General features: G+C 43.9%; 2 long non-coding RNA genes across 2 annotated transcripts in view; one reads left to right on the plus strand and one right to left on the minus strand.

Annotated features, from left to right (window-relative positions):
* Positions 1-232: 232 nt before the first annotated feature.
* On the minus strand, positions 233-3,305 carry LOC125967272 (uncharacterized). The gene is made up of 3 exons (XR_007480691.1): positions 3,001-3,305; positions 2,145-2,237; positions 233-777 (listed from the first exon to the last, which is right to left on the minus strand). It is a non-coding gene; the product is annotated as an uncharacterized lncRNA (long non-coding RNA).
* Positions 3,306-5,964: 2,659 nt separating this feature from the next.
* The window catches only part of LOC125966950 (uncharacterized), a 145,986-nt gene continuing 124,582 nt past the window's right edge, over positions 5,965-27,368 (plus strand). The window contains exon 1 of the long non-coding RNA XR_007480626.2: positions 5,965-6,213. This is a non-coding gene — a long non-coding RNA (uncharacterized lncRNA). The remainder of the gene's footprint in view (positions 6,214-27,368) is intronic.

Raw genomic sequence — 27,368 nt, forward strand, 5'->3', positions numbered from 1 at the left:
AAATGTGCTACTAATGAGGCCTCTGCATTTTATCTGTGCTCTTCCTCTTGCAGTAGTGTCCAGCATCCATTGTGGTACTTGCTGTTTTCCCTATGCAGTTTGTTTAGTTATTTTTTTGCCACTATTCTAAAATAACCACAATGAGACGCATTGACAAAAAAGAAAATTGAGGATGTCCACTATTTACTTTTCGACAAATAACTCAAACACATCAACTACAACATCCAGTACTAAGGCACAGCGACACATCGTGAAAATGAGCTCAGCAGACTTCGAATCCCAACAATGCACACGTCGGCAAAAACATCCTGTACATGCTGCGAAAAATTGTCGGAAAATTAAAAATCAAACACGTAAATCGCATTGTTCTGCAAATACACTTTATTTCCCCTCTGAAAAAAAAGCCTCGCTAATCTCAAAACGAGTGAGTGGAATTCAACCCTGTCAGCGTTTGTAGACATTATGCTAATCTTCCTAGCATAGGCCGCTCTGTTCTTTTTTTCCTTCTCCCACCTCACATCTCAAAGCTAAGCACTTTGCCTTATATACACATGACAAAAAAGCAGAGCTCCAGGAGCTGTTAACAGCGCGGCTCTCATTATCTGTGTCGCCGAAGGAGACGAGGGGCTCCTTTCAGGTGCAGATGTAGAGCATCATTGATAGGCTCCTCCTTTATAGCCGCGGCACCCCCTCTGATCAATCAGTGCTGACAGGGCGCTGGCTTTTGTGCGTGGCACACGGTGGGGACAAACGTCTGCCATGGAGCGGGGGGCACACCTGAAAAGAAGGAGAAGATTAAACCCGCAGCCCGCTTTGATGGATTAGCATGTGGAGAAATTGCTTGATTATTGATATGAAAATGTTTTAAATGTTTTTTGGCAAGGGAGGGGTTGGGGCGGGAAAAAAATGTCCCAGCCTCGTATGTTTCTCTCCCCGGTGATTATCTACCTCGTTTCCCCTTGGTCTCACAGAACCCCCTTAAACGTCTTTAGAGAAAAATTGTGATACAAAGGAAGGACATGGGGAGGAGACACGCCGCCCCCCCTCCTCAAGGCGTGACATGTCGAACCGCCCTTCTCGAAATATTGTTCATCATCATATTAACAGGGCTGAACGTGCAAAGATAAGACACAAAAAAGTAAGCAGAATGTCCCAGTGAGATATTTCAATCCCCATCTCCTCACCTGTCCTCCCATTTACACCCCTCCCTCATTCATCCATTCATTCCGAGTGATTATAGCCTTTTCCCCAGCCTGAAAAATGATGACATCATCTTCTCACCTTTTAATTGCCTGATTTGTCCTTCCATCTTCTCACGCTCAACTATCTGTCGCGCTGACAGCGCTAACATTAGCTTTGGGTAGTACAAAATCATGTTGATAGTTAGACACTTTAATCGATGAAATTATTGTAGATATTGTATTAATCTAACATCAACTGTTTAATATCATCATTAGTCTTGGTTGTCCTGCTTCCAGATGTTTTTTCACTTTCAGTGTCTGTGTAAGTAAATGTAATCTGATTAAGGCCTTCACAATATCAATTGCTAGCATCAGCCGCCATCTTGGACAAACACCCACAAAATTATCAACAAAAGCAAATCAACACACTTCGAGTGTCCTTGTATGAGAACTAGCGTGTCTTTGGTGTCTGGCAAAGTAACACATTAAAGTATCCCGCAATGAGCCAGAGCAAGAAAATATTTGCCGAGCTTCAAGGGTCAATTCAGATGACCACCAATGTCAACCTCTGTCCATCTCTCAGCACATCTTAGAATTTTTTGGGGGGTAGGGTTGTGTGGTTAGCGCTGTAGCAATCTCAGGAAATCGTTGCCCCTGCCTGTCGAACGTCAAGTGCGAAGTGACGGACGGGACAAGGGCTCTCTCACGGTCCAGACGGTGGCCCCCTCGAAGGAGCAGCGCCTGACTAATGGAAACAGTGTGTGCTCAGTCTGAACCCCCCCATCAGAACATCGGTGACAAACACGGTCAACGTAAGGAAAAGAAAAAAGTTCATGTTTTACAGCCTTCCTCGTAAAGGTCCAGTCGTAAAGGGCGAAATTTACCCCTTCATTAGTGGTAATACAATGCACATAAGTTTCACGTATAACAATTGGGAATAGCTGTAAAGTTAGCGTTTTATACCTTCTCAATCTGTGACTTGCTGGTGACCTCGGCGGAGGCAAGCCAAGGGCGACTTGATTTACGTCCACTTTTCATGTCCTCTGATTGGCCGGCCTGTTTGGGGAATTAAAAAGGTGCTAAAAGACAAAATAAGTGAAGCGACTGCCCAGTGTCAGGATTATGAATCTCCAAAGAATCATTTACAACTTGTAACTGGAGTTTTTGTTCAAGGAGATTTCACAATAACTCATGTCCAACTTTGCTTTTTATGGCCAGTCGGGGACGGATAGAAACCTATTGCTCTTTTCCTGCTTGTTTTACCCTCCCAGCCAAGTAACATGAGGTTATTAGTGTTAGCATTGCGAGTAGCTATTTTTACGTCTCGTGTCGTACGATGTGAAAAAAATGAGGTCATAAGTCGTCAAGGTGGGAACATTTGTACTTGGCAAACTTGGAGTTCTACTGTAAATCTGAAACTATGGGCTGCAGGTTCAAATATCTGGATAAGGAATTACCTTTAGGGTTGTGGTTTTTGTAGGCAAAGCACCAAAACCGAGCTGACCATTTTTAGACGATCAACTACCGTAATTTCTGGACTATAAACCGCACCAGCTAAAATCTGGGGAAAATCCTGTTTTGTTTGTATATAAGCCGCACTGGACTATAAGCCACAGATGTTTTCATGTTTAATTTTCATAAATAACAGAATATGGACAAATCATACAATATCATAAATACGTATCATGAACAATTCATAGATAAGGCGCACTAGACAATAAGCCGTGGGGTTCAAAGCTTGTCCAAAAAAGTAGCGGCTTATAGTCTGGAAAATATGGTTTGTTTTTTAGATACAACTGAAAAACTGTGGCTTGTTTACGTTTGCTTCGGGTTCCCTCTCCTGGAGCCGTGAGCTGGAGAGTATCCTGCGCACTACTCAATCACTCGGCCGCCAACGCTGTCACAAGCTGGCACGCACTGAGCAGGCGGGACATCCAGAGTGGAAGTACGGCGGCCATCGATGAGATGAAACAGGTTGACTTCTCCCTCGTCGGAGTGGAATGAAAAACAAATGTCACGCGGGGGTGACGGAGTGCGTCTGCGTCTTATCAGCGCGGCCGATGTGAGTGATGGCTCTTATCTGCCCCCCCTCCCCGCCTTCTCCCTGGACCCCTTCCTCCGAGGCTGTTTATTATCCTAAGGTGGCAGGATGGTGCTGGGCCCTTTGCGATCCATCTCTCTGGAGGACTCCCCCCCCTCCTTTCTTATCTGACCGCTACATGATAGTCGCAGCTCTTGTTTACAGATGCCAACCCATTTGAATGAGTAGAAGGCTGAAGGATATGACTCCTTTGCTCTTTCACTTCCTGCTGTAGAGGAGCCAGGTGAGTTATAGGGAGGAGGGGGTGCACATGCATCATCCTTTTAGCACGGCACTGCATCATCACGTCCTATTTTGCTCCTGCGGGGGAAATAAATGGCGAGTGTATAGGAGGGAAAGACAGCACACACATACATGCGTGAGAGATTAAGCTTTGCTTCTTGTGAGTTACATTCATTTCTGTTATCATGTCTTTTTTATTCTCTGGGTTATCTGAGCCGGCATGTGTCGTCGGTGTATACATGAGTGAGTTGATATGAGAAGAAAGAAGCCATCTACGCCTGTGGTTGGCGAGAGGGTACTCCATTGAGGTTAGTGAATGGAGAAGGGTCGCTCCGATATTTGCTGGTGTTTTTGAAAGGAAACCCTCAATAAAGACGGCTGTTTTTTGCCCCCCACCTTCTCCCCCTCGCTTGTTCCATTTCCTTTCACCGTCCATCCCTACCGGGATATTCCTGGTGCCTCCCTGGCAGGGCAGAATGCACCGGTTTCCATTTCAAACGCGGCGCTCGTGTCCATCACATCACCGGGGGTCTCTCCCAAAATACATACCTTCTGTTAAAGCCAAGAGAGGGAGGGCAGTGAACGGAGAGGTGTTTTGAGGCTACCACTCGTCTGTTTCTTCCCCCCTCTTGGGGATTGCTGGACTGGCGGGCTTTCACTTCACATCCCAGTCAGCTTTCAACTAAAGCAGAGATTGAACGTACAGCCCCCCCTTTCTCACTCTTTTACCGACATCGGCAACTAAAAACAATACTTTCAATTATATAGGACAAGCAGTGAGATCAACGCCACTGTAGACTTCCCGTGGACTCAAAAAAAATAATCATTAAAACCAAAACAAAGCTCTGGTGTTTAAAGAAAATGATGCTACAAATAATAAAATGGACTAACCTTCACATCTTGCAGCAGAATCTTCCAGATAAAATGTATCCTTTTAATATTCTGGGACCATTGTTCCGATTTCAAAAAAAGATGTGACATTATTTATATTTCCCACCATAAAACATCTAGTAACGGAACCGGTGATGTTTTAAGTATCACTAACTTGTCACGCAAGTGAAAGAAATAACTTCACCAGCCCTCAATAACTCATGTGCAACTTTGCTTTTTACGGCCAGCCGGGGACCGATCGAATCCTATTGGTCTTTTCCTGCTTGTTTTTCCTACTCTTTCTCAACTAAGATTTATATCTTGAATTGTGAGTAGTGTTTTTCCATCTTTTTTGTATGACCATAAACACAAGTACAGAAACAGAGGTTCTCAAGGTGGAAGTCGCAGCTGTATATTTGTAACCGTAACTGTGTTGGAGCAGCTATGAATCAGTGGTTTCGGGTGCGACACAAAACCGACTGGTGCTGGGATTTACTTTCTATTTTCACAGCTGTCCATGACTCGGATATTAAATGTAAAGAAAATGTACGTCAAAGGTTTACAAAAATACAGCGCACAAATGAAAGTGATTGAAATTGCAGTCACATGACTCAAGGTTCATTCTTCTCAGTCCAAGAGTAAGATCGCCTAAGTTTGATCCTCACCAGAATGTGCTCTGCGATATCTCCTAGTCCACCTCACCAAGCTGACACATCCAACAAATCCCGTTTTATTGCTGTGTCATTGTCCAAAGTGGATCTAATGAGCAAACAATTGCCCGTGGCTCTTTCCAATACTTTGTCAGTTAATTTCTATTGTTAAAGTACCGTCTCTAAACGAGCCTGATCCACCTCCAGGCTCAACACCGCTAATTAATCACAGGGCATGGTGGCTTGCTGTCAAAATAATGCCGTTTTAATAACGCGACGCATATAGCAAAGTGCCATTACCCGGCGTTTCTAAATGTCATGGGCTTGCTCGTAATACACAATGACAGGCAAACGGCTGCGTAAGCCGCCCCCATGTAACGTAACAAATGCATGGTCCTCATAGCGAAGAGGCTAGAAATAACTGTGATAATCACACCACAATGGCTTCATTTGTCAGCATGTGCGGTGCGATGACATTAGCGCGATTAGCCCGTGTCTTTCTCTCCGCTTGACGATGATGTCACAGGTGTCTCTCCACTGTCCCGTGACCTTTCTTTGCATGGGTGTGGCAGGTAATGATAGTTTGCTTGCCAGATGGTATTTCTTCAAAGTTGTATGATGATCAATATATTTTATGTGGCACTTGTTTGTCAACAGATTGTCAGCCTGTGTGACAACTTCCCAGCATTTTCAAAATGATTAATTTTTTTTTTAGAATTGCTGTTTTATTATGGCAATCAAAATCTGTGGCTGCAAACAATATGGATGGGTGAAAAAAAACATATATATATATTTTTTTTTTTGCCTGGGTTTAATATTCTTAAAAACTATTATTATTTTCCTCAAACAATTACATCATTCTGGGACATCATTCAAATAACAACAAAGACCAAAGTCAAAGCAAGAACCTTAATATTCTAATGAGACAAACGACAAACAGATGAAGCAGGAAGGCGGGGACTGATTGGGAAGAACAGGAAGTCACCAGCAAAGAGAAGCAGTCTTGTCCAAAGTAGACTCAGGAAATAAACACACAAACAAAAGAAAATAGTGGATCCCAATACAAAATAACATTTCTAAATACTACAAAGTCAGACTATGAATAAAAATAAGGCTTTGGATTACACACCGTCTGCATAATCGATTGAATTTGTCAAACATCAACAGGAGCACCATTGCCTGCAAAAGGGTGAGTTTCTTTATTTTATCTGGAAATGAAAATCAAATAATCCAAATGCAACTGTGATGTTGGCCACATGGTTACATTCCTCAGAAATCATTAGGCACGCCTTAGTCTTACTCCAAGGTATGCAGTTTGTCTAAACTGCAAAATACTGCAAAAATGTTCAGGCCCGGCTGTTGTTGTTGCTGTTGCTAGCTTGTCAAACAAAATGATAAAATGATGCCACTAGTGAGGCATTTTTTGCATGATGGTCATGGTTGAACCAACAACTTGCCAGAAATTCTGGATGACATCTCAGTATTTTTTTCAAAACACACCAGCAGTTGTTGGTTTGCAAAATACAATGTGATCATTTATTCAGCGCTCGTTTAAAAAAAAAAAAAAAATACCAGTTGACTCATCCCAGTTGACAGTCAACACCTCGAAACCTGATTGTCTTCCAACAGGCCGCAAGTTGGATATGGAGTTGTTCAGAAGTGATTTTCATAGCGTTCATCAGTCGCATTATTCGCCTGCACCCGAGTGCAATGTTAACACACCGAGTAACTGTGTAGACAGCTGATGGGAAGATAGATGAGCTATGGGAATGCGATCTCTTTGTCGGGGGGGTTGCGGCACTCTGTCGTAGCTTAGTAAAAAAGTGAGATGGATAGGTTGACAAATGAACAGAGAGAGAGGGAGACTGAAGCGGGGGCGGAGGCCGCTCAGTGGGGATCTGAGAGGAAGGAGGTAGCAGTGGAGCTGACCACCGTTGGGACCAGAGAAAGGTCACGGTGAAATGGAAACTGATTCTCCAGTCCGACTCCCTGGGTAATATCCAGTGACTGTGCCGTTCCCTCAGCACTATGACGGCATCGAGCTGCCGCCGCAACCCGAAATGTGTTCAGGCCCGGCAGAGCAGGTCACCGAGTCTGTTGGGCTACATCCTTGATCATACCCGGAGGGGTTGTGTCAGGTTGGTGGGGGTCTGCGTTTGCTGAGCAAAGTTTCTGACAGCCTTTGAGTTTCCAATGGAGACTCAACCGGAGGTTCTGACCCAAGTTCCTTTCCTGCGCGAGTCTTTGAAACGTACAGATCCCTCGCTTCAATTACCATAACGGAAAGCAACCAGGAGTCTGACAGTGTGGCTTGTAGAGTGATGTTCATTAGGGATTAACGTTTGACTATATTTCCTTAAATTAACCATTTATTTAGATATCTAAAAATATTACTATTAAAATAATATAAAATAAAATAAAAATAGTATAATATATTTAAAATATAAATAAATTAAAATATAAATAATAAATTATTATTAGATATTATCTAAAAATAAAAATAGTACAATTCTGCATTAATCCCCTTCCATGACCTTCACCATCCACCACATGGTTTAACTCAAGTAAATACAAACAGTCAACAGTCATGTTTGTTTGATAGTCACATTACGACCTGACCCTTGAATAAGAAATAAAAAAAAAAAAACACAACCACAAGCAAGTTTGTGCTAGTTTTTTTCCACCCGCTAACATCTCACGCTCGGAATAACGCAAGACAGATTGGAGGGCCAACTGTAGGAAATTCAATGAACTGTACCCGACGGCGAGATTACTTTTGTGAGACATTTAAAGGGCTAGCCTTTTAGCGCGATAACGCTGTGGTAAATAGCCATTATAATGTCAAGTGTTCAACCAAATTGCTTCTCATTTTCACTTTCACGGATGGTTTAAGGATCTCCTGCAGTTAACAGCGAGGAGCACTGATTTTGTCAGATGTTAATCAGTGATGGTGATTGTTGTGGAGAAGTTAAACATTATGAAACAAGTGTAAAGGGCAGCGCGGGCAAGCGGATTCCTGCAATAGTAGGCGACAATTCCCATAGTGACTTGTTTGCTTTTGTCTCAGACTCTTTTGCTTCCAATCTGTGTTTACTTTATCTTGTAACAGCTACATGCATTTGTCGGCTATTTCGTCCCCCCTCATCTCTAACCCAATCATATATAAATAACAGTCATAGTTATCCAGCCCAGACCATCACGAGACATTTGCTGCCAACTAAGCAGAAAATGTGTTTCTGGTTCCTGAGACTATTATATGGCTTTCAGGCAGCAAGAGGCCGCGAGCTTGGCTGGCTTCCTGATAGAGATTTATACAAGCATCATGTGAAAGCTGTATGTGGACATGCACGTACAAGCGTAAAAGGTATTTATTTTCCCACCGGGGGAAAATATAGGATGAAGTTGTTCTTTGGACCTCTCAAGGCGTTTCTTTTTTATTTTAGAACTTTTATTTGCCATGGCTTCATTGTGTTGGTTTTCAATTGTGGTTTTATTGTGACATAAAAAAACAACAAACAACACGATGACCATCACATTTAAAAACAGCGCTTCATTGTCTATTCTGCTTTGAGCCAACATGGCCATTAAATGTGTTTTTGTTCCTGGGAGGGAAGGGAACGGGCAATGATGAGTCGGAAAAAACCTGACTAGATCAAAAAAAGATTTTTGTGTCTTTTTAAGTACGAGAGTTCAGTCGCCAAAAAATGGGTAAAAGTGACCCGAAGACCCTCCTTGCTTAAAAATAGTATGTATCGATTCTTGTTGTTAACTTCTAGAGCATTAAAATGACGGCCATGTAGTGAAGACACAGCAAAAATGTATTTCACCGTCCACAACCCCGTCATCTTGATTATCAACCCCCCCGCCCCGGTTCTGATCTCTTGCCCTTGTTTTCGGCCGATCCCCACTTTGCGGCCATCATTCACGACCGCCTGGCTTTTTGACACGCGTGCAAATTGGCAAATTACAGGATGGCGAGCTGTCACTAGTCAGATTCATGTGGTCACAAGGGGGGGGGGGGGGTTGGCGTGCCAGATTTGCAAAGGGGGTGTGGCATTAAGCTCGGTTGGTTCTGGCCTAACATTGTTAACGCTGACCGCTTGATTGACATTCGCTGCTGTCGAGATTTCAAAAGGTCCGCTTGTTTAGGAGACTTCCCCAAGTGCCACGCCAGCCTTTGTGTCCATGTCCCCCCCCCCCCCCCCTTAATGTTATTTCCCGCTAGTTCATTTGCATCTGCCGCCGAGTTTCCTCTCACGCAAACCCTCCAGCAAGGCCTTCTTTGTCTCAGCGTGAACGCAGAAGGCCTCCCGCTCTGCCTCTTCTGCCTCGGGATGGGGCTGGCGTTTTCCAGGGTGGGCTTGCTGGGAGGAACAGCATGATGGTGTTATTGTAAATGGGCACGGGCCCGTCTGAAGCGGCCTGCGTCTGCTTCATCCAGATGATCCCCCAGGAAAGGATGTCTCTCTTCAAGGGAACAGGAAGCCGCTGCAGAGGATGGGATTTCTGGGTAAATAAAAGAACCGCTGTTTGTAGTCCCGGGAGAGGCTTCAGGGACCGACCGTCTCTTGGCTCACTCCAGATTTGTTGTGCGGTGAAAGTGGACTTGGTGCTGACTCAGCAGTCCTGGAAGAACAATAAAAGTGTGGATATATTAATTAGCCCAATATTTCAGATTGAATCGATCTCAAACTGCAAACATTCCAATTGCGGGACTAATAAAGACCATTAAGTGATTGATCGCATTACAGACCATTCATTTTTTATTCAGGACTGTTTTGGCCAAGTAGGTGACAGTCATCTGGCTTTAATAATCGATTAAATGGTTTAAGAAAGATGGCAATCGTGTTGAATTGATTATCAATCAAATGTTGACATTGAGGTACCATGGAGTTTGGTACAACCAGCAGGACAACTTTTTGATCGGGCCAACAGCTGGTTCATTGAAATTGTGTTGGATTTTAAACTGATTTTCCCATTCAAATCGGTTCTCGTTACACCCTTAATAGAAAGATACTTTTTTATAATCACTTGGGGCAATCCAGGAAATTATTTTTCCCCTACATGCTTTGTCATCAAAGCCGCAATCGATGCACGATGAGATCATTGCACTTAGTAAGCCAAAGGTGGACTTTAACGCATTAACCATCACGCTTGTTTCCTTTCAATTTCCTCTTTGCCTTTTTTTGAAAAACCCATTTCAGTCATCTGAACTGAAACAGACTTTTTCCCCCCGCAGACCCCCCCCCCCCCCCCCCCTCCTGCTTTTAAGCGGTTAGACAGTGTTCTTAGCCTGATTAAATTAATGGCACCCCTTGACGTGCGCTTGCGCTCAGCTGATGGCTACCGTTTGTGCTGCCGGTGCCGTCGTCCATTTCAGAGGTTAGCGCATCTTGGGGCCAGTTTTAATTAACATGAAGACAACACCTCTCTCCCTGCTCATCTTTCACCTGAGAGCTTCCAGCGTGGAACTTTAACACCATCCCCGCATGCTTCTGATTAAAGCAGAGCCTCATCTACCAGTCAACAAAACACCACTCGTGGCTTGGTGCCCGGCCGGGCATTGGTGCGTTTAAGGACTAGCCCAACCCCAGACCACATGAACAGATTTAGCCTGATCTCTGATACAGGAGCTTAATCTCTCTATGATGTGATCAAGGATGCCTCTCATGTCATCGGACTGAAAAGGCTTAAACAGGTAGAAGCAAGTTACCGACCCTGGGAAAGAGCATTTGTGTTCTTTGGTCCGCTGATGGATGGCAGCGTGGATGTGCCTCGCATTCTGGCGCTGACCTCATACACGTCCCAATCCCCCTCACCCGTCACTTCCTCTAAATATAGACCCAAGCCATTGTTCAAATAGCTCGGGTTGCCCCCCTTTTTGATGTTCTGGGTGGAACAAAGCTGCCGGTGGCCCTCATGCACTTAAAGGGAGAACACTCCAGTTTGGAATCCCGAACATGACGCTTGTGTCAACCAGTCCATTAACACCTCGGCAGTCTTGACGTGAAACAGATCTGTTACATACAAGTTAAATCACATTGTGGCAGAACCAAAATAGCAATCACACAGCTTAAAAAAAAACTAACAAGATATTATCACTCTCAAATTAAAACATAAGGATGGCTTAGTTTTACATGTTGTAATTTCTTGTCTTTGAATATTTAGCAGTAAAGTTTCTGTTGTGTTATTTGGGTTTTTCCTATACTTTTAACATAAGGATGAGCTGAGTATGCTGATTAAGTAAAAAAAGTTTGTTTCGAATAAAGAGGCAGCCAGCTCCCCTCTTTAAAACACCTTTTAAATGTTTATAGCGTACAACTGACCTCAAATTGGAAATTAGTGTTGGCTCACTAATGCAACTCCCGGCTGTTGTTAATTTTATATTTGTCCAATAAATGGCAAGCGGGGTTACTGCAAAGGCCCGATGCCTCCCGCGTGAATCCCCCCACATTGCCCGCAATTCATGTGGTTGGTGAGGGTCTACCCAATGTTTAATGCAATACTGTCATATTATGGGTTCACAGTTTTTGCATAGAACACCAGAATCAATTTTACATGCATCCTTGGGTTCAAAATTAGACCGACCTAGGAAGTTGGGTGAATTTGGGTTGTTTTGCAAAAATAAAAAAACATTTTTTGGGGGGCTTTTATTTTCATTCCAACTTTTAACCCAAATTGGGTTATTTTTTACCCAGCAGTTTTAAGAGTGTACACTTTTGATTTTATTTTTTTTACCAGTGATTTACATGGAGGTTTATTTTTTATTTTTTGCCATGATCATTTTTTTGGTTTTATTGCTGCATTTGCACTTTTGTTTGGCTTCTTGTGCATGTGACATATTTAGTTTCTTTGTGCTCAAAATCAAAGTCCCTCCACCTTGATCGATTGTCGGAGTCTTCAGTTAGTTTGTTTGCGACCATGTGAATCCGAAGACGTTTCCAAACTTCTGACAGGTACTATATGTAAATAAACACCACCCGGCCACCATTTGTAGAATTCATGTTTGTTTTTCTAGTGCTGGTCCAAATAATGTCAGCAATGTGCCTTCCTCGTCTCCTTGCGCAAAAGTCAACAGAACGACACGAGGCAGAATAGGAAGTGCATGACAATGATTACTGCCTCGGGCACAGCGAACTGTGGAACCACTTAAAAAGAAAACACGAAAAAAAACTCAAATGATGTGTTTTCAAACTGCGGCCGCCTATTTTTCAGTGGAAACAATATCTGTGATGTAAAGGAAATGGGACATGAATGGTCCTGTTTACAGTGGTTGGATGTTCACACATAAGCAGCAAGTTCCAACATAAACATCCACTTAGTGCATGTAAATCTTTGGGGCTATTAATAAGCTCTTTTATCTGCTCTTTTTGGGAGAGCTGCCCTGGAGGTTTCTGGATAATCTGGTCCTCACTGATTTTTTTTTTTTTGTCTCTTTGGCTAAAGGCAAAAGAAGCACTTTCTTAATTTGTCTACCTCAGAGACTCCTTATTTACAGATTTACAGAAGTCTGTCTTGTGTGTGTGATGGCGGTGATTTATGAGCGTCCAATCCTTAATCACAAAACTGTCAGTTTTGCTGAAGTTGATCATGTAACATTCGAAATCAATGTTGCGTTGCTAAATGTTGGCTCAAATGATTTTCTGCAATTCATTTTGGCTCAGCTCCGTTTGATGTGGGATCATTTCAAGCCGGCAAATAACTGCATTCATTGTGTGAATTTTAGGACTGTTTATACAATTGAACCACGGAGACAACCACAATGACAAGGCGATCCATTCTGCGATGTTGGTTGACCTCCAACTTGGAACACCTCTGGCACAGGAAATGTTTAATCTGAATTCATCTGTAAACTTCTTTGAGCAATTTTAAGGAACGTACTGCTCACTGTTATTATTCACAGGAACAAACAAAACAGAACTTTGAAGGCTAATTTGTGAATAGGACTTGCATCAAAGACCTTGTTAAGACTAATTTTGAAGTGTTTTTAAAAAGCCAAAGAAAACTTTAAGCACGTTGCACGAAATCTTAACATTTCTGCAGTAATGTTGGAATGGATTTTTTTTTTTAACTTGCTTGACGGTCACTAAACCAATTTCACATGTTGACATTCTCGCATGACTCAAAGAAAGAAAACAAAGTAGGATGGACTGGCAATGTTTTATTTAGTTGGGTTGCACATATGTGGTTTTGCTCCGAGTCTCAGTCTCTGTTGATTTTACAAGTGCACTTTGTTTGGCTTTTCTTTATACAAGGCAGTTAGTGTTTTTATTGTTTGGGGTTTTGTTTTTTTTCTTCTCCTCTTGAATTTATTTGTGCTGGAGACAGGCTTTCTTTAGTTGTTGCTGCCATCACAAATGTTTGTTCCCTTGCTCATTAGCCTCCATGGTCGACGGCTGAAGTTGATGGATGATTCCGCTTTGGAATGCAGGCAGTGAATAAGACAAAATGTTTTTGCCTTCAGTTTAATGACTTTTTTTTTTTACATTATGACGGTTTAAGTAAATATTTGGAGCTAAACTGTATTGCTGCTTTTCATAACCACTGGCATCGATCTGGTGGTTGGTACTTCAAGACAATTCCGCAGGTATTTTGAAGGAGGCAAACGTCTAAAACGGGCTTGATAGGTGCTCGCGAAAAAACGGACTTGGGCTCCCCAGCTGCCGATGGATGGTTAAGTTTCATTGGGGGTTTCACATAACTCCATTTCCTACATACTGTATTTGGTCCCAATCACAACTTTTGTCCAAATCAAAAGTTCTTAGCACCTGGAGTAAGTTTGTTCCTGACTCTCCAGTGTCTCCGAGTGTGTAGTGTTCAGCAAGACAAGTGACAGCGCTCCCTTCCACATTTCCTCGACAGACTGATGCGTTCTGACAGAGCGTATGAATTCATCTCCCACTTTTGCTCTCTCTCTCTCATGCAGACCGCCTTTCAACTCTTGTTTTTCTCAATTCCCGTTGACACAAAAGTTGTTTGAGCTTCCTCCCTTTCCTGCGTGTCCATGACAGGCCTTCTTTTCCTGGGCTTGGGTGCGTCTACACCACTGTGTGTGTGTGTGTGTGTGTGTGTGTGTTTCCTCGCATATACAGTATGTGCATGTCTATGTACGTGCCATTACTTCAGCGGAGTAGAAGCTGCTTTCATGTGTGTGCCAAGTGCGGAGAATGGTTCCACCAGTGAAGGCCGCATTGGGTTTCCCCACACTTTTCCCAAAGAGCCAAATACCTTTTTTCCCCTCCTTCCTTTCTTTTTTATTTGATGTTGGATCTTTTGTTATTTGTCCATGAAACTACAACTGAGAACATGTTGTACTTGAGGGACACAATGAGTGATCTCTTCCATATCGGCGTGTGGACACGAACATAAATGGAGCAGTTTAGCATCATATATTATTACCGACTGGCAGCCAGATTTCCCGCCGCGGCCATCTTTTTGAAATAGCAAACGGTGTTCCTGGAAGCTTTTCCCGTAAGCTCCGTGAGGGATAAGCCGCTTGGCCCGAACCCACCGCCGCCGTCGATATCCCCGAGGCTGCGATGTTCATGTCACTGTGTCGTGCCTGAAGTAAAGTGACAGCCATCTTGAGGAGCATGTTGCAGACTACTGTCTTGTGGTTTGCATTGGTCTCCAAAGCAGATGGTGGCACAGTTTCCCGCAATTTCCCAATCATCCGCTAAAGCGCTTTAGTTGTGTTTCCTCCCCGGGTCATCGATATCAGATTCTGAATTAGTACATTACTGTCTTTCTCTTGTGGCCAACGTTTTTTTTTCCCACCACTGTCTGAGTTTGGAAAACAACCCCCCCACCACTAAACTCTCTTGCCAACACGCGCACACATGCACACGCACACATGCAGACACACACTTCAGAAGTTTGTCCAGCATTAAACATCAATATGGCAACCATTTTGTGCTTTAAGTTATGACAAACCTCGACATCTGACATTCTGGAATTTGACTAGATTCACATTACAGAGTTTGCAATTTATGAAGGACATAACTCATATTTATAAGTTGGGGTGACTAAGCTATTTTATGGTGTTGTATTTACAGGAAACATTTGTCTGAAAAACACTCCATGCCAAAGTATAAATAATAGAACACATCAAAACAGTATGTAAGATTTTTTTTTTTTTAATTACTTCTCAAAAGTAATTCAATTCCGAAACAAATCCATATATAAGGTCAAAATCTGTATGGGACATAATTAGACACTTTTTCCCTCCTTTCTTTCCACGGCATACCAGAATAATATGTCCGCCTTTTTATCACTACAGTTCAAAATAGCAAACATTCATCCAGGCCTGGAAAATCAGACCCATTATGTCCATTGCTGCTTGGGAAGAGTTGCCACTCTGGTCCAAAAAAAAAAAAAAAAAGTTTTGCCATCTCATTTCAACATTGTAAGTGCGCTTCACACTTGAGATGGAAAGTACAGCCCGGCTGCCAAAGGCTCGACGATCCAGCAGGACGCTTTGATATCTGCTCACATTTCTTTGATGCTCCCAACACGAGATATGCGGAGATATTTACTAAATCAAAGACGCCTTTCTTTCGACAGCTGCAGTGAATTTAAGATGAATGGAAACAGTTGTCTCGCAATGAAAACACAGTAACGGCACCTTGAGGAGAAAGTCGTGTTTTCATGTCTGGTGAAATGCCATAGCCCTAAAAATGGCTTTTATTTAATGTGTGGGAATGGGGGGGATTATGTTTATGGTTTTTAAATGGAAAACACTGGAATGTTTTAATCTAATTCCCTTTGTGTTTAAGCAACATTATGGACAGCAATAGTCTGGGACAAATTCATACAAATCGAGTATTATGAACAATTGACGACAACCGATGGGTTGCGTTTTCATTTCTCGTGTAGCAACTTTGTGTGTGTCAGGAACTGTTGTGAAGTTCTTGGAGTTCTACCAGTTTTGACGCAACGCTCGGCGTGTATTTTGATTGACGTGAATGGCATTGAGTTTGAGCCGCCTTAAGAGCGCCCATATCCCTTTACACTCCGTTGGAAGCGGAGGCAGGCTGAAAATGGCCTCTCCCAGGGAAAGCCGACAACTGGCTTTCAGCCCGACCGTTTGTCTTCATCAATCAACCTGTGCTTGTTGACCGAGCAACATGATGTCAATATTCTTGTCACGCATACCCTCAACGGGGAGTGGCGAGCCCCCGTGGCTCCTCTCTAGGAGCATTTCCTGTCCTATTGCATTGTGGGATACATCAGCTTCCGTTTTTAAATGTTCTATCTCTCATCATGCCCCGCCCCCTTTTGTGTTGTTTGCTTTGTCGCAGCTCCTCTTGCGTTTTTTTTCTTCCCCTTTCTTGTGACGGTTCCCACTCGACGACGCCGAACTGGATGCAGCGAGGCCGTTTGATCAGCGCCTCAGACAAGCGACGCGGCACGCTCAGATCAACGCATTAGTATCTCATTTGAAAGAATGGTGTCACCGTGTTGACAAGCCGGCGATAAGTCGGCGGCTTCTGACGGGGTGGAGAGAAGGAAAAAGAAAAACACGTTTAAAGCAGATAAATGCCTTAGGACTCCATCTGTCTGTCTCATTGTCCCTATTGTAGTTTTATTTGGGATGATGCTGAAAAGCTCCCGTTTAGAACGGCCTTCCGGGATGTTAGTTTATTAGAAGTGCAACGAGTTAATGTTATCTACCGTTCGCTTTTGTATTTACTGTCTACACTGGGAGCCTTTTATCATTGCTTTTTGTTGCAACACAGGAAGCGTGCAGGGATGAGCATCTGCCCTCCTCTCGTTTTAAATGAGCACCTGGGTCAAACTGCCTTAGCACGTTGATGGATTTCTTCTTCTGCTACTGCTGTTTGTCATTTTTACATTGTAATGTAAGACGGGGCGAACTAAAGGAATTTAAATTGGAGCAACATTAATATGAAATCATTGGCATTTAGAGCAAGTGTTTGTTAGCACAACAAGGTTTCTTGGGTAAAACTTAAAGCCATGAGCTAAGTTGCCCAATCTAAAATGTTATTGACGTTTGACGGCTTGAAATTTTGAGTTTTTATAGTGTAGAAATCGGCATGTGTGTACTTTGCTCCACTGGTTTCTTTCCTCATCAGGATATTCCGAATGATTTGTCAATTTCTCTGATTGAATTCAAGCTTCATTGTCTTTTTTCCATTTTGAGGCACAGCACTAGTTTTCACGTTGGTTACATCTCACTTCCTGTTTAAAACAACCATTTGGGATAATACTTCATTGGATCAAGTGCAACAATTGAACGATATCTCCAGCCCGTTTCTGTATTTACAGTCTACACTGGGAGTTTTTTTTTTTATCATTTCTTTTGATTAGGGCACAGGAAGTGTGTGTTGATGATATTATCTCCACCCTCCACCCTCTCCGGCTTTAAAAGAGGGCTTAGCGGCAGCTTAGCGCCCAGGTCAAGCCGCCCTTTGCCCTTCCCGGGACAGCCTTTTGATGTGGTGCCAGCGCGCTGCCTTTTTTATTTTTATTTTTTAACGGGACGTCCGAGGGTCACGGGAAGGCCCCTGCGTGACAAATCCCCCTCCCAGATGTTTCTGGTGATGCCCCCTTCTGCCCGCCCCAGTGCCCATTATTATTTTATAGTTTGGTTCTGCATTCCTTTCAGTACGAGGCGGACTCTTTGGGCTTTATTGCTTACACATGTCCTTGGCTCTCTCCCTTGGCGGGGAGAGGAGATGGCCAATGGAAGCCCTGCCATCCAAACTCTCCCCACCTTGAACTAATCGTCGCGGGTGGGTGGGTGGGGGAGGTGTCGAGCGGCTCTGCAGCCTCCCTCCCTCCCTCCTGCGCAAGTCAATTTGTAGAGACATAAACAGATACTAAAGCCAACGCAACAAACGTTGTGATTTATCAGCCCCCTTCACATCAAATTATCACAGCGCCCTCCCGCCGTCAGAACCCATAATGACGACACCCCCTCCTTTCCCGCGAGCCCCTTTCAGAGGTGAACTGTGGTCACACTTCATTTGGGAATGCACAAACATGTGTCCCTCTGTCTGCTTTCTCTCTGAGCGTGACGCTCTTAAACAACCGGTGATCACGCAGGACGAAGCGTTAAGAGATTAAAGAGGACACGCGTTGATAAAAGGGAGAATGTGCGGCTGTGCTTCTCATCTATGCAATGTTGTACGTTACTGTAAACATGTAGACATATGAAAGGGATTCAAAAATTGGTTGGTATTCAAACTCCAATCAAAAGTCGGTGTATCCAAATGTTTTTTTTTCTTACTTGAAACAGCACAAATAAAGTAATAGCAGGTCTCCTGCAGCAGTTTCTTTTTAATATTATTTTTTAAACATGCTTACAGTCAAGTAGGGTCAAATAGAACGTTCATAATTATTACACGGTGGGTGGAATATTTAAAAAAAATCATCTATGGACAGCTCTCTGATTTTCATTTTGGTTGAACTATAATTAATACAAATGTACGTATATTGAATATATTAGGTGGAGATAAGTCACACATCTTTTTATCCACCACCCCAGAATCAAGTCTTGTGACTTGAATTGCCCAACTCTGCTAAAAATGGTGCACCGCACAATTACTACTTTGTCTGTTTAATTTGGGAGGACAAGCAGTTTGTGTTATACGCTAGTTTCTTGGCATCGCCAACTACTCAAATCGGTTTTAGCTATATCGTGCCAATTCATGACCAAAGTTTTTTATACATTGAGCATGTCAAGAAACATCGGCCACTCGTGCAAGTTTCAAAAGCTTCATTGTTTTTATTTGATTACTGTCATGTAAACACAAGCTAAGTACTGCCATGTTAGCTCTTCAAAATGTCTCCATTTCAACACCTGCAGCAGGCTGCAGAAGTCGTTGGCTATAAAAACACCCGCGTCGTCTTCAATTGCGTCCAAGGTACGTTTGGAAGAATTTTTCTGGAAACGAACAGATGATTTTTTTTTTCCTGCGGCAAAGTCAGGTTTCAGCGCGACGTGGTGCCTTTGATCCGCGGCGGCTAGAGGCCAGCACATGGATAATATATCGTTCAAAGATAAAAGTAAAAATGTGCAAAAGCCAATGATGTCATGCAGTCGTGGCCGCACGCCCGGGAGTAGAAAGCGAAACTTTCACAACCCCCTCCTTTCCCAAAAAAAAACCCTTCACCAGAGAGAAAAGAAGGAGGCTGCACTCTCGAGCCATTCGGGAAATCAATTACACATTGTCCGAGCTGTGATTCGCGCTGTAGGAACTTAATGGCGGCGGCCCTCTGCGTAGGATCATCCTGATGACTTTGGACACTGTTGTTGCTCCCTGATGTCTGCTCGCCTCTCTCCTCGTCCCCGTAGCCTTTAAAACCTTTTTTGGGTGTAATTTGCAACATTTGTGCACAGCTTACAATCCTGCAGAGAGTCATTCATCATCATTTGCTGGCATATCTGTCCCGGGCGCTTTGCCTTTGATCACCTTGTATTTTATATTTTACATCTGTTCTGTGTTTAACTTTTTTAAAGAAGGAAAGAAGAGTTGTACCTGGTGGCACTGAAAGCAAACGTAAATCTGCTGGTTGAAAGCTTGCGATAAGAACATATATGTCCACTTCCTGCCTTATGGGATATGACTCACATCGCAAGTCTTTTCATTTCGAGGATGTGCTCTTCTTTCAAGAGCTTATCTTCTCCTAAATCAACACTCCCCCACGAGGAAGTCTTTTTAAACTATTTCCAGGTCTATCATATCCAGTCACGCTGAGTGCATGTACGGTGGAGCCCCGGGAGCAAAAGGCCCTGACCTGCCCTCCCCTTCTCTCCATCCCTCTCCCTTTCCACCAACACACTAATCATCCCTAATCACAAGTGAAATGCATTTTTCTTAGGAAGTAGCTGGAAAATTTCACAATCTGCATTGGTCCCGACCGGGCTGATTAGGGAAACATTATCCTGCTTTCACAGTCACTTCCAATCTGCCTTTAATCTGTCACTTCAATCGCCTAATTATTTAGTCAATGACCCGAGGACGCAATCTTACAAAAGAATGAAATGCATGCCATATCATTTTCCCTTTCATTTGCGCCTGATATTACCGCTTACATGTGCCCCGGAATACAGTACGCAAGTCGTGTGTGTGTGTGCGTGTGTGTGTGGTTGTGGTTGTACACACGTGTAAGTAGATTTGATTCTGCTCTTGTATTGGGTCTCATAATGTCATAGTGTGTGTGTGTGTGTTTGTGTGCGTGCGTTCATACACGTGTGTGTCAACAGTAGCTGCTGAGCTGTGAATGCAGGTTGGGAATAAAGCAGTTTAGTCTGAGAAGCCTTCAGGGGGTGAACGAGGCTCAACGGAGGGAGTGGCGTTATTGGAAAGGTCATGATTACAGTAGGAGGTCAGAATAACTCGCTGACACTCTTTATACACAAGCGGCTGTCGGCGTGCCCGGGGGCTGTGGAGAACTATATTGAGTATTGACTTTATGTCACAGCAATAAAGAGGAAGCCTGGCGAGCTTCCAAAGAGAGCGAGCTTCGGACAAAAAAGGTAGAATGAGCTTCGCTGTCAGTGTTAACATGCTAATTTGACTCTGGGGGGGAAACGATGACGTCAAACTGTGAGCCGGCTATTTGTCTTTATCACGCTGTAAATACGGCAATGTATGCTTACGTCCAGTTAGCACCTGGCTATACTGTGCTGAGTGATAGCAGGGGCCCGGGTTTGTTAGAATTTGTTTTGCTGATTCTGGAGCAATGTATTAAAATATTAGCAGACTTGTACTGAGACTCTTTATAGACAACAGCATCAGACACATGCGGTAGAATTTATTTAACTAGGCCAGTGTGCCCTATTTCTAATCATCATCCCAGTCAGACCGATAAGAACCCAGACCGGGTCCAAAGCAGCTCTTTCATGTCTGCCCTAGGCCCTTCCTCTAATTGTGGACGCCTTGTTCCTCTTATCAAGCACACATTCTGGAGCGCCCATCACGCTTATTTGTTCCTGACACCCAATCTGCCAATAAAGCCTTGTTTAAAAGCGTGTAAGAAAACATTCCAAAGTCTGTCTGGCAGGCGGCGTGTCTACAACCTGACTTTTTTTTTTTTTTTTTTAACCTCCACCCCTAAAGCCGATGCTTAGCGCCCTGAGTGGCAAAACACACCCGTGGTAGAGGTCATGAACTCTGGCTATGGCAGAGCACTGACTTTTGGGAAAAGCAGCGTTGAAGTCAAAATAAACAGAAAAATGGACATCAAACAGAGTCGCTCTTGTGAAATTTTATATTTGGGCTGCACTTAAATGACAAGCCCACTCATATAAATGATATAATTTATCATCCTTGTTTTTCTAATATTACTGCAATCTAGATGCTTGAGAGGGATTTTTGTCCCCAAAAAATTATATATTATCAAGTCTAAATTTGTTTTTCCCACTTGAAAAAAACAAGAGTGAATCATTTGTTCATAAAAAGTTTGACATTAAAGACTTAAAGTCCAATTGAGTCAGCAGTCTGTATTAAAATAAACAAATAAACTAAATGTAAAACATGCCAAACATATTAGCCGGTCAGTGGCTAGCCTGGGAAACAGACATTGAGGTCTGCAGCTTCACTCCGGGCTTCTTGTCAAACAACATAAACGGATGCTCAATACCAGTCACACAAGAATCTCAGTACAAAAAGCTGTTCAATACACTGAGTCTGATCAAGCCAACAGCAATTGACAAACCAACCAAAACAAAATTGAGGTTACCACTATTGCAGTCTATTATTGACTGCCGCGTATTGAGAAAATGTAATTTAGTGTCGCCTTTGTTTGTTAAATAATGCACTCCAGCTGTTACTATTGAAGCATTTAGCTGTTGAACGGCTGAGAATATGACTTTAATATCCGATGAGTTATTGAGTCATTCCTCCATTTGTCTGCCTGGTAGAAGCAATGTGATGGGGATTTAATAACAAATGCGGGGAGCAAATCAATCTCTGAAAAAAAAATACTGCGGAGGGAAAGTATCGATCGGGACACGCAGCTTGAAAAAGAACGTTCAAGAACACAAATATGTATTCTCGCCTGTCTCCTGTCCTTTTATTTTCATCGCCAGGGGTGGAAAAAAAAGAATCTCATCTCCATCGGACTCTATTGTGTCGGGGCATTATCAGTTCACGAGAGCTGGGGATTTGACAGCTCTTCGCTCCATGGTGATTAATTACATCTTGACTGGGGTGGGCCCTCGTCTTGCCCTCTCCCCTCCCCTTCCCTTTTTCCTCCCAGCATGCCGCTGCGTGTGTGTTTGCGTGCGGTGGCTGGAGGCAACACCTGATAAGTGCTGCCCTTATTACTGGTCTCATTGGGAGAAGGCCCAGGTGGCCAGCGCAACCCAAGCACACCTCGCTGAGGCCATGCAAGACGTGCTCTTTTTCGCGACTCTTTATGGTGTAATAGAAAGCTACATTGTTGGCGGGTCTGAGTTTCTGTGCGTGTGCCATGTTGGGTCAAATCATTCCTTCTCACTAGTTGTAAGATGGAACAAAGTATAAATACTTCATAATTGTATTTGAGGAGATTTGTCAGGTATCTGTACTAGGGATGGGCGAGTGTTGGGCCAACAGCGGGCCTTATTCAATGGATCGGTACATGCAGCAGTGGCCAATGTCAGTATCGTGTTCTTGTGGCTGTTTTACAATCAGAAAATAGAAATAAAAAATGTAAATTAATTCCATGCAATTCTGAGGAAAAGGTAGATCTAAATTTAACATTATCTGTCATTTTTTTCAGGGAGGGTGTGGATTTTTGTATTAAAACTACAAGTGGTGTCGGTACTTGGTATCAGTGACTAATCAAGAGTTGAGTCGGAAAAAAGCATCCCTTTTCGGTACTATTTATTCACATTTACATTTCAAAACGTTGTATTAGTAGTTTAATCAAAACTTTTGTCTTATTTTAAACAAATATTTTTAGTGATAATTAAGTTTCTGTTCATCAATCTTTAATCAGTGGACACTATCATCAGAAGGAAAGGACAATCTGACGGACAGCCTTAATCACTTGGGGGCATCATATCAGTGTAATCACACAAGAGAAGTGGCAAAATGAGACCCTGATGTAGTTAAGCACTTAGCTGGGCACATATTTGTGCTCCTTATTTGCATTCAGCTATCCAGCCGCTCCTCGGGCGTCTTTTCCATACAAGGCCCTGGTGTGCGTCTGAGTGGCACTTTCCCCGCGGCTCTCACCTCTCTGCATATGTGACGAGGAGGTACGGTGGGGGGCTTCATTATAGTTGCTGTCAGCGCTGCGGTCCTACCCCCCCGAAGGCAACATGGCGGGGATGAGAGACGGGAAGACACATGGTAAGGCCACGGTGTGCGCACGCCTGTCACACGCCTGTCCCCACTGGTGGGCACGCAGGCCATGATGATGTCTTCCAGATGGATGTGTGTGTGTGTGTGTCACTGTGTGATTCACCCTGAGGAAGTCAGTTAAAAAGCAAAGACAGAGACTGGTGGAACATATGACTTTGCTTCCATCCACCGATGTAAACATCTCTTGAAATCTAAACTGTGCTACCTTGAAGCTCGACCCACAGTTTGTCCGATATTCAGAATTCATCTGCCAACACGCGCGGTCCAACTACCGTCGCGTGCATCAGGTGACGTGTCTATTTCATTCCCCAAGTGCTATCAGTCAGCCCGTCCATCACTGCCACATAAACGGCTTTTAATGCCATCCACACTTGAGGCGTACTCCCCCCCTCCCCGTCTTTTGGGTTTACCTTGTCATCCTTCATTTGGCAAGAGGGATTCCCAAAATGAATGACAGATGAAGAAGAGGAGAAACGACAACAGTGAGGCGGGGATTTAAGGGAGCGAAGACACTTTGGAGCTGTTTGCTTGGCGATGGACGGACAACAATGAGCGAGCGCAGGCAGCCATTGCAAAGAGATGACAAGAGATGAAGATGAATGAGGGGCCACTGGAGAAGATAAGAAGAGTGTTCCTTCAATTCCCCCACCCCCCTCCCCTGTGCTGTCCTTCATCCACTCTCCAGCTATGATGAGGTGACAAGACAAACTGGAAGTGAACATTTCCTAAATCCATTGAGTAACTTTTGTTTTTTATGGTGACACAAAGGTGCCCCCCTTTTCCACCAAGGGGGATGTTTGCCTTTTGTAATTTCACCCACGACACTTGTGATTACAAGCAAGACAACTTTTCTCTTTTTTTTTTTTAATTTTCCCCCCTTTTTTTTTGCTCCAGATCCCGGCGGCTGACGATCTGCCCGGGCAGCCAGGCCTTTTAATCAATCACAGAGATAATCAAATGTCACTGGATATCTGCTCCATGTAATTACTTTTGCAATTAAAAATCAATCTCCAGTCACCTCGTCTAATTAGAGGGATGGGCAGATCTTCATCTGGATTGATTTGATAATGCATATTGACTCACCCCCAAAAATGCCGTAACATGGCCGCGTTTGCTCGTTCTCTTCGCGCGTGGAGGAACACCCGACAAAATGCCAGGGATTAGGGAACGCGTGTGCCTGAGGCGTGTTGTGATTCCTGATCTACCAGGAGGAGGTCTCCTGTTGAGGAAAGGTTCAACCTTGTTTGTCTGTCACGACAACACGGGAAGGATGATGAGCATAAGTTTGGAAGAATGATATCAACATAATCCTGTTATATCAACAGGAAGATGTTTTCAGAAATAGTGTGTGTCCAAGTTAAGGAACTGGCCACCAGCCAATCACAGAGCACGATGGACAACCATTCACACCTACAGATAATTTGGATTAGTGCGTTACTCGTCATAAAGCAGAGATCCTTTTTTTGTCACCGGGGGGCCGCATCTATAAATCATGCGTGCTTAAGGTATCATTTAGCCTGCGCTCCTCAAGCGACTCGCTGTCATTTGAGTGGAAGGTTCACTTTGCAGCCAACAACGTCTTTGCCTTTAATTTACAGCTTTTGCCTGGAGGATACTCCTTTAGCTTTATGAAGTGGTATTAGGGGGCCTATTTAGTTGTCATTGCAGAGCACCGCTCAGTGTGGCGCATCCAGAGTGAGCCAGGCTGACGAGGGAGAGCAAAGGCAGCCATTTCAAATGGGAATGGCTGCGCTTTTAACTCGGAAAGCTGTGTGGAGTGGCAGCTGAGCAGCAGCGCCTTTGAAGGGAAGGAAAAGAGGGGAGTTTAAGAGGAGGGGGGATATAACAGACGTGGGTCAGCCCCGCATATTATTCCCCCTCAGGACGTACATGGTCTATATTGGCTCAAGCAGCACGAGGCCCCTTGGGGTCAGCAGAGCCTTTCTTGGCCCGGCACTAAGAGGGGGCCCCTTTACAAACGGGCCGAGCTGCGGTGAACACTTATTAAATTTCCATCAAGTTCATAGCAAATTTGCAGGATTGACGGTGTGACGCCACCAGGGGAGCCGATGCCACCGGCTGCTGAATCCCTGTGCCACTGAGGCCCTATGTGGTTTAGCCCCGCCTTTCATTTTTCCCCACTTGACGCCTTCCTCCCTCATGCTTTTCTATCAGGAATTTTATTCTTTTTGTATGAATTTATGGATCCAGACAGCTTTTGCCACTCAACAATGTAGATGAGACAAATAAGATTTCATTGTGAAAAGAGTGAAGTCAGCATGACCTTAAAGTGCGCACGGGCGCCGCCTGTTAGATCGAGATGAAGATGGGGTGTACAAGATTGTCCCATTAGCTCATCTAGCCCATCACCCCGCTCACCTTCTCCACCTTTCCCCACCACAAGCGCCACTTCCACGACCACACCGGCCAAATCGACCGATCCCGTCGCCTGATAATGTCTGGGCCATTGATGGGTCTGATGACATCTGCTCCATCCGTCTGCGCAAGCAGACAAATGCAAGCCCAGCAAGGTTACGTCTGTCCTCTTTACGGGGGTCTTATCAATCAATTACATTTTGGCTTTGTCAGATTAATTGTATAGAATTGTTTGCTGCAGATAGGAAGCGGGTAGTTTACGGACTCAGGTGGGGGGGTGATTTTGTGCTAGGTTATGTTCAGCCTGGTTCACTTTTATGTAACCTTGATCTCTCCTTTCATGGCTTTGAATGTGTTTTTGACAAATTGTAAGTTTGCCAGGTTGTTAACACTTAGATGACAGTTTGGATTCTTTAATGGGGGTAGCGGGGAAGATGTTCTTGGAGACTTCAATCAAGACTATTTTGTCCCCCCAAAAAAATCCTAAAACTTCAATTGAATTTGTATATAATTTGCTTCAATTAAATGTAGGGGTATGATTCTAAATGATTCTAAATACCACCCGCCACCTCCTTACCTTTCAAAAAGCCGGATTGATTATGTAACCTTCAGCTCACCATGCCTAATAGCTGATAATGATGTGTGATGGGTGAGTAGAACGTCGGCATACCAGACTGCCAAACGTCGCCAGAGCCAGGGTCAGGCTGTGTTCATCTTCGTAATGAGATGTCACCAGGAGAAGATGAAGCGACCGAGTGGTCATTTTCAAACTAATTCCCCCTCCGGCTTTGTCCAGACAGGCCCGCCAAGTGACCACATCACTCCAAAGATTCATTTGTCAGGAGGGGTATTTGGCCTGGTCCGCTTAATCCCACCAGGGTAATAGTGGGCCTGGGGTCCTAATTAATCCACTGCGGGGTTCCTCAAACTATGCTGCATGCAACCCTGAGGGTGTCCGAGAAACCTCTGGTCGATTGATCCAGTGTTACTGGGCTGGTGCCATAAATTGATAGGTATATATCACACACCTGGTTCTGATTCTAGTTCTTTGAAATTACATGTTTATTTCGAGTGTGTTGTTAGAACGGTATATGCGTGATTGAACATTGAGTCTTCCAAAATCCGGGAAGTACTGATGCCTCACCAGTGATCCGGCCTCCCATCCAGTGTTTACCTCCGCTGGCGAGGAGATGAGCCGAGGTTAAATCAGCGCTTGTCTTTTCCCTCTGAACATCTAAATCTTCAATAGAGAGAAGTAAGACGTACTCCTCCTTTCATCCGACCACCTCCTCCCCCTCGGGCGATCTTCTCTTAAGTTCTCCGCTGCATTTTCAGTGGGTCAGGTTGATCCCTCTCCATCATTGAAACTCATTCGGGGGGCATTAAAGTGTAAACTAGATGAAAAAACAAAGGGCTTAGGCAAATCAGATGGCTCAAACAACAACAACAAACCCACACTCTGTAATCTTCTTAGGGAAATTAATGAGGGGGGAGCCCCCTCGGCCAAGGTGGATAATGATCCCGGACCGCGGGGATGAGAGGCTGCAGTGGATCAGGCAGAAGGTGAGAACGGGAAAGGGGGATTAGAGATGGACTCCCACCAGAATCAAACAGGACTCTGCCAAAGGGATCCCTCCCCTCCGATTGC

Source organism: Syngnathus scovelli, chromosome 4, assembly GCF_024217435.2.
Source record: "Syngnathus scovelli strain Florida chromosome 4, RoL_Ssco_1.2, whole genome shotgun sequence".
NCBI classification, from domain to species: domain Eukaryota; kingdom Metazoa; phylum Chordata; class Actinopteri; order Syngnathiformes; family Syngnathidae; genus Syngnathus; species Syngnathus scovelli.